The following is an 8,321-nucleotide window of genomic DNA, read 5'->3' on the forward strand; positions in this document are numbered from 1 at the left end:
CCCTTCTTTGGGGGTATCCACCATGTATATGTCGTACAATGAGGTGGTAGTCCAGCGCCCTGTGGGCGGTGGTTCCTGTTCGTCTCCTGCATCGTCGTCCGTACCGTTGATGTCTTCGGAGTCGAAGTCGAGCATGTCGATTAAATCATCGACAGTGGCTACTAAGTGGGTGGTGGGTGGGGAGCGAATTTCTTCGTCGTCCGCATCCCATTCTAGCCGGACATAGTTCGGCCAAGGTTCTCCTGACAAGGAGAGGGACCTTAATGAATTTAGCACGTCGCCGAAAGGCGAGTGCTGAAAGATATCCACGGTGGTAAACTCCATGATCGGCACCCAACCAAATTCGATGGGCACGGACACAAGCGTCTTGGAGTCCGTGGCCGGGGACGAATCCAATGATTCGGCAACACGGGTCTCGTGGGAGGTGAAGTCAGTATTCGGCTCTATCGCCACTGAGAGTGCGGCTTTCGTGGCGGGGTCTATCCACCCGTCCTCCGATGGCGCAATTTGTTCCGGATTAAGGGCCGGAGTAGTTGCAGGCGTGATCTTCCGAACACTGTCCGACGACAGAGCTAAATCATGCTCGTCATGATCGTGCGGTGTACCTGACATGGGCTCGAATCCGCCGAAGACCAAGTCTCCACGGATGTCGGCAGTGTAGTTCAAGTTTCCAAATCTGACCTGATGGCAAGGGGCGTAGCTTTCGATCTGCTCCAGATGGCCAAGCGAATTGGCCCGTAGTACGAAGCCGCCGAATACGAAGATCTATCCGGGGAGGAAAACCTCACCCTGGATCGCATCGTTGCCGATGATTGAAGGACCATCAAGCCTTACGGTGGCGGCACAGTGGAACTCTCAATGAAAGCACCAATGTCGGTGTCAAAACCGGCGGATCTCGGGTAGGGGGTCCCGAACTGTGCGTCTAAGGCGGATGGTAACAGGAGGCGGGGGACACGATGTTTACCCAGGTTCGGGCCCTCTCGATGGAGGTAATACCCTACTTCCTGCTTGATTGATCTTGATGATATGATTATTACAAGAGTTGATCTACCACGAGATCGTAGAGGCTAAACCCTAGAAGCTAGCCTATGGTATCATTGTTGTTGTCCTACGGACTAAACCCTCCGGTTTATATAGACACCGAAGGGGGCTAGGGTTACGCAGAGTCGGTTACAAGGGAGGAGATCTACATATCCGTATCGCCAAGCTTGCCTTCCACGCCAAGGAGAGTCCCATCCGGACACGGGATGAAGTCTTCAATCTTGTATCTTCATGCTCCAACAGTCCGGCCAAAGGATATAGTCCGGCTGTCCGAGGACCCCCTAATCCAGGACTCCCTCAGTTTGTACCAGTAGCTATGTGTTTGATCTCTCTCTCTCTCTCTCTCTCTCTCTCGTGATCTATATCATGGGCTTTGTTAATATAGTCGGATCATATAATGTTTCTCCCCTCTATACTCTTGTTATGATGAATTGAATCTTTACCCTTTAAAGTTTTGTCTTGTCGGATTGAATATTCAGATATGAGAACACATGATATATGTCTTGCAATATGAATACTTGAGGTGACAATGAGGTGTCCTATTGATTCACTTGATATGTGTTATGGCATTCAACTCGCGGATTCCCGCGGTGATATTGGGGTAATCTATGCATAGGGGTTGATGCACGTTTTTATTATCTTTTCTCCGACGAAAACTTTGGGGTCTCCTTATAGTTCTTTGTGTGGATTGAGTATTATGAATATGAATTTGCTTTGGTGTTATTCTAGTACGAACTCTAGGATAGATCGAATGGGAAAAAATAGCTTTGTGTTATTTTAGTACGAACTCTTGAATAGATCGAACAGAAAGAATAGATTTGAGATGGTTTTGTGCCCTACAAACAATTCCTATCTTTCGTTCTCCGCTAATAGGAACTCGGGAGTGATTCTTTAGCGCACTTTGATGGATAATCATATGATCCAACTATGTTAGCATTGTTGAGAGGTTGCACTAGTGAAAGTACGGACCCTAGGCCTTGTTTTTAAGCATTGCAATACCGTTTTGTGCCCGTTTACTATTTTCTACCTTGTTTTATTTATTTATTCAGATTATAAAAATATATTTCTACCATCAATATCACACTTGTATCACCATCTCTTCGCCGAACTAGTGCACCTATACAATTTGCCATTGTAGTGGGTGTGTTGGGGACACAAGAGATTTCTTGTATTTGGTTGCAGGGTTGTTTGAGAGAGACCATCTTCATCCTACATCTCCTACGGATTGATAAACCTTAGGTCATCCACTTGAGGGAAAATTGTTACTGTCCTACAAAACTCTGCGCTTGGAGGCCCAACACGAGTCTACAAGAATAAAGTTGCTAGTAGACATCAAGCTCTTTTCTGGTGTCGTTGCCAGGGAGGTGAGTGCTTGAAGGTATATCTTTAGATCTTGCAATCGAATCTTTTAGTTTCTTGTTTTATTACTAGTTTGGTTTATAAAAGAAAACTACATAAAAAATGGAATTGAGGTTGCATCATATTATTGATCATCTTTATAATATCTTTCTTAAAAATGATGGATCGGAAAATTGTGCTCAATTGTTAGAAGAAGAAGTCAATAAAATGTTTGGCACAAAATATTTGAATGATGAGCGTGATTGCAATGTTGTTGGTATGAATTTTTTGAATATCCATGATGCTAATGATATGCAAAGCTACAAGCTTGGGGATGCTATATTTGATGAAGATGATATTTTTAGTCCCCCAAGTTTTGATGAGAAAATTTATTATGATGAAAGCATGCCTCCTATTTATGATGATTATATTGATGAAAGTGGGTTTGGAAGAGTGTCAACTCTAGGTACTAATGATCCCACTATTCTGGAGGGTGTTGAATCTTATTGTAACTAGTAAGATGCCCGTGCTACGCTACGGATGAATGTTCAGTTTTCTTCTCCATCTTCACCATGCAAGAAGACTTGTGCTTCACTCTATCCTATAGCTTGGGGGGCAGAGATAGAAAATCATTCCACAAATACATTTGGCAATTGCCATGATACTTCAAATTGTTCTATGTCTTCAACTCCTCTTCGCTTAATATATCACAATTAGCAATCGACCTATAGGAAACTAACATGAAAAAAGAAACACAAATAGTGAAATTGAAGTACTTGATATAGAACTTGCATACATAACAGAGTATATACAAGGTCAGATACGGTTCCATGTAGTACATGAATAATTGGCACTGGATTTTTTTTTTGTAAAAAAATGCATGACAAGCAGAAGAGATGACACACGATGGCCCTTGGTCCACTAAGCTAGACTACCATCGTAAATGATGTGCCGTGCACTTCTCGCGAGGCCTATTACAGGAGACAGAGCACATCTGCGGCCCCTCGGTTTCGGGCCCGGGGTGGCTGCCCCACTCGCCCCCCTCAAGGCCAGGCCTGGCATCAGCCTCCTTTCAACATCAGCTTCCTCAATGGCAAGGCGTGCAAGCTCTGCAACGAACTCTGAATTGTGAAATATGCGGCGGTTCCACTCAAGCCAGGTCTCCCAAATAACCAGCCTGTCCAACGATCGCCAATACATATCAACTTTTTTTAGAACGCCTCAAGAGGGGGTTCCTGTATTTCATTAAGAAGAGATTTGCCCGGTTAATCATAACCGGGCAAAAACCCGATACAATGCACGGTTAACTTGCCCAGATTAGAATAACTATTTCAACAAAACTGCTCCTCTCCTTGGAGCAACAGAAAACAAAACAAGCTATTTTGTTACTTCTCATTCAAGGATTCAACATTGCTCACTTCGTGTTATTAGGCACACCGGACTTAAATGTGAAGATAAATGACAAAATTCAATATGTACAACATACACACTATAGCTTTGGGCACACACTTATAAATTGTTCCAAGACAAGCAAGAACGAAGTAGAAGTGTTTGGCCGAATACTTCGCTAAATATGCACACTAAACTTGAATATGTATACAACGCCACCATGAAGAAAAGAAATATTTGTCAAGATAGTTTAACCTTCTTTTAGTTGTGTTCTCAAAACATCTGTATGAACATTATTAGCTCCAGAGCTCTCGCTTCATCTATCTTCTTACCTAAAAGGGCGTCGAACAATTACTACAACATATGTAAATGGTTTGTACTTAGTATATTTAGGCAAAAGGGCAAAAAAAGAGCCAAGGGTTGGCAGTATACTTAAACAAATGAACAAAGAATTGACAACACTTGCAATACATTTTATACGGAATGTACACTAAGAGATGGAGATGTACCTATGAAAGAAAACTGATAGGCATTTAATAGGACCATATAATAACCTGAAGCCTGAAGCTTCCAGTTTTGATGTCAACTCACCAATAGAAGTGGCATTGTTGGCTAATAGTAGTACATTCCGAAACCAGTCTATTAAGATCATTAGTAAATTTTGGGGTACTAAAATACAGTTTAACACAAAATTATGGCATGCATGATATCAAAGCCAATTGCACCATTAAGCATTGCCTAACAAAGATGAACCAAGAGTTGGTGAGATGTAGAGGAGACCTTACAATTCATCAACACCCATACCTTGGTCACTGACGAAGCAGGTCAGATGGAAAAGGGCAGCAAAATCTCCTTCAACTTACACTTTTTCGTCTTTATGTGTAACAAAACTCCCTCTTTATTACTCTTGTGCTACTCTAGTATTTCAGTTTCTGCACCTGCAAAAAGTGGGGATATTGTTAGGAGGATATTCATGGTTCACTCTAGAGTTCTTTGGGTGCGTTTGGAACAGCTTAGTCTTGTGCAAAAGCTAGCTGCCTACATAAGCTCTAGATAAGCCGCAGTAAGAATAAAATGGGGGGTGTTTAGAGCTGTATGTTTGGAACGGCTTATGAATTTGGGTTTATTGACATTGAAATTTAGTTGTACTCCTGGAACTTTCAATTACCACAGTACCAAATGTACAACACGCTACTGTATACTTGCCATTTCTGAACTTTAACAATCATTAGTTTGAATGAACACTTGGGCAAAAAAATCACAATTTTTAGCACTCCAGGATCCATGACCTAAGTAGTAACCACAATCCACAAACCATGACCATCGAAACAAGCTTTATGTAGCTAGAGTTCTGGACGTAGGTATTCAAATAAATCATATTTATTTTTACCAGCTAGTAAAGCATGTGCAAATCCAAATTCTGAAATGTATAATTATTAAACATTTGCACTAACTGAAACTTCCATAAACAAACAAATGCACTCAGGTTGGTTCGAGCTGTCTGCAACGGACGAAGCACAAACAAATATCTAATTTGGAACGCGAATATGTTCTTAAGGCATAATAAACTGCTAATCGCACATCATTCATTATTTTTGTATTTTTTCTGCTCCCTTATACACATAATTTAGAGAAAAAAACTGATCTATGTAGTTCCTTCTCAATATGCAATTATTTAGAGTGAAATGACGAACTGCTCTATCTCATCTAAGAAATAACACACTAATTTAATTGCGTGAAAATAATACATGGAGGGAAGTTGCCGACGACGTTGCTGATCCCGCTACATGAGTGACTCCTGCTCAGGGCAGTGGTGGCGGCCTACAGGCAAGCTCGGGACAGGGTGGGACGAGTTGTGCATTATCGTACGCGGCGGCCAGGCTATGTGTCGAGCACCTTGCGTGCAGTGGTGGTGTCCTGTGGACGAGCACAGTGCAGCAGCGGGATGAGCTTACCCTGGGATTTGGGAGAGCTCCACCAGACCCGGGATCTTGGCACCATCGTACATGAAGGCCAGAAAAATCGAGCATCTCGTGCATAGTTGCGGCGGCATCCTGTGGGCGAGCTCAACACGGCGGGAGTAGGGTTGGATGGGGAGAGGTAGGGCAGAGGCGGAGAAGAAGGCAGTAGAGGGCGCTGTAGGCGTCGCAGAGTTGCGGGTTGCGTCCAGATCGAGGGAAAATCGGCGCTTAGCTAGCCGCTGGGAGGGGGCGGTGGCGAGGAAGGTTCTCGGGTCGATAGAGATTGCGCCGTACGCCTAGAGGATGTGGGAGAGATTAAAGGAGTCATGTGCAAAGTTGGGCAGAGCGGCGGGCGTCTTTCTGCAAAAATGCCATGGATTGCCTTCGCAAACGTTAGATGGAGATCCGACGGTCTGAATCGATGAATGGCAGACACACCATCATCACCAACTCAGATTTTTATAGGAGTAGAGATAATTATGAAAGTGGATTTGAAGAGGTCATGACTTTATTTAGTGATGAATCCACTATTTCGGAAGAGGTTTCAATTGATTATTATGAGAACAAAGTTGCTATCTATGATGATTATGGTGATGACATGTATGCTATAAAGAATAATGATAACCATGAAACTTGTCATCATGATTTTGATTTTTACTCTCATGATAGTTATTTTGTTGAGTTTGCTCCCACTACTATTCATGAGAATAAATTTGCTTATGTGAAGAGTAATAAAATTTCTATGCTTGTGGATCATGAAAAGAATGCTTTATGTGATAGCTATATTGCTGAATTCATTCATGATGTTACTGAAAATTATTATGAGGGACGAACTTATGCTTGTAGGAATTGCAATAATATCAAGTTTCCTCTCTATGTGTTGAAAATCTTGAAGTTTTGCTTGTTTTGCCTTCCTATGCTAGTTGATTCTTGTTCCCACAAGTTGTTTGCTCACAAATCCCTATGCATAGGAAGTGGGTTAGGATTAAATGTGCTTGCCTTGTGTTTCATGATGCTCTTGTTATGTTTCAATTCATATCTTTTATGCGAGCATCATTGAACTCATCATGCCTAGCTAAAAGGCATTAAAAAAGCGCTTGTTGGGAGACAACCCAACACTTTTACCTACTATTTTTGTGTGTCCACATGATTAATCTACTGTATTAATCATGTTTTATTACTTTTTTCAGTAAAGTGCCAAGTAAAGCCTTTGGGATAGTGTGGATGATAGTTGACTTGATTCTGTCTAAAAACAGAAACTTTTGCGCTCAGTCTAGGAAATTTAAAAATTCGCTGGAACGTCCTTTTAATCTGAATTTTTTACAGGTGATAGATATACAAATTCTCTACGTTGTCCTATTTGTTTTAGAATTTTTGGAGTAGCAGAAGTATGGTTGGAGTACAGATTACTACATGCTATTCTGTTTTTGGCAGATTCTGTTTTCAATGCATAATTTGCTTGTTTTCTAGTTTCTATGGCTTATATTGCTCAATATAAATTGTAGAAATGATATGATACAGTAGGCATTGTGTGGAAACAATTATGAATCTTGTCTTTGACAGTACCAAAGTGAAATGGTTTGCTCTTTACCATACTAACCTATCTCACGAAGTTCCGTTAAGTTTTATGTGATTGAAGTTTTCAAGTTTTTGGTGAGATATCGATATGAGGAGAATAAGGAGTGACATGACCCTAATCTTGGGGATGCCCAAGGCACCCCAAGGTAATATTCAAGGAATATCCAAGCAACTAAGCTTGGGGATGCCCCGGAAGGCATCCCCTCTTTCGTCTCCAACAATATCGGTAACCTTACATGGAGCTATGTTTTCATTCGTCACATGATATGAATTTTGCTTGGAGCGTCAATTTATTTTGTTAGGATTTGCTTGCTGTTATTTATAATAATGTTTTTCATCTTTTATTTCAATAAAAGTGGCATTGATAGCCTTTGCCATGCTTATTTTGCAAGTATACATGTTGCTGTTTGAAAATAGAAAGTTTACCGATGTTGCAAAATTTCCCTAGAAAAGTCAGAATATGATAAAATGTTGAAACTTTTTGCGAATAAGCTCTAATAAATTTTCTACAGTGTGGTAGAATTTCATAATGTTTGGAGTTGAATAATTATTGATACTCTTGCATTCTTTACAAACTGTACTGTTTTGGTAGATTGCTGTTTTGTTTGCATTGTTTGCATATGTTTGCTTGTTTAATGATTCTATTTGAGGATAGGAGTATTAAATATGCAGAGGCATTTAGTATGCAATGTTGAATAATAATTTTAGTGATTTGCTACAGTAGATAATGATAAGGTTTTTGCATTGGTTTATATTGTCGGCGTCCTGGGAACGGGGGTCCCCAGACTTGCCTGCCTGCGGCCTAGGGCGTGGCTCGTCCAGCGGCCTGGTATGGCCCATCTTCATCAGCAAACACTCAAGACCCTTGCGAGGGGCCAAGCCTCGCGAGGCAGACGCCACAAGACCTCCTCAGAGGCAGCCTCGCTAGGCTGGCTCACGAGGACGGAGATATCAATGTAAGGAGCACCTCGCGAGGAGCGCGTGACGCGAGCAGTGATGACCAAGGCCAGGTGG

The 8,321-nt window shown here is 41.7% G+C and overlaps 1 long non-coding RNA gene across 1 annotated transcript; it reads right to left on the bottom strand.

The window, feature by feature from the left end:
* Positions 1–3,141: 3,141 nt before the first annotated feature.
* LOC123122277 (uncharacterized) lies at positions 3,142–6,041 on the bottom strand. The gene is made up of 2 exons (XR_006460126.1): positions 5,724–6,041; positions 3,142–4,706 (listed from the first exon to the last, which is right to left on the bottom strand). It is a non-coding gene; the product is annotated as an uncharacterized lncRNA (long non-coding RNA).
* Positions 6,042–8,321: the final 2,280 nt, after the last annotated feature.

The sequence above is a fragment of the Triticum aestivum genome, chromosome 5D (assembly GCF_018294505.1).
Source record: "Triticum aestivum cultivar Chinese Spring chromosome 5D, IWGSC CS RefSeq v2.1, whole genome shotgun sequence".
Lineage (NCBI taxonomy): Eukaryota > Viridiplantae > Streptophyta > Magnoliopsida > Poales > Poaceae > Triticum > Triticum aestivum.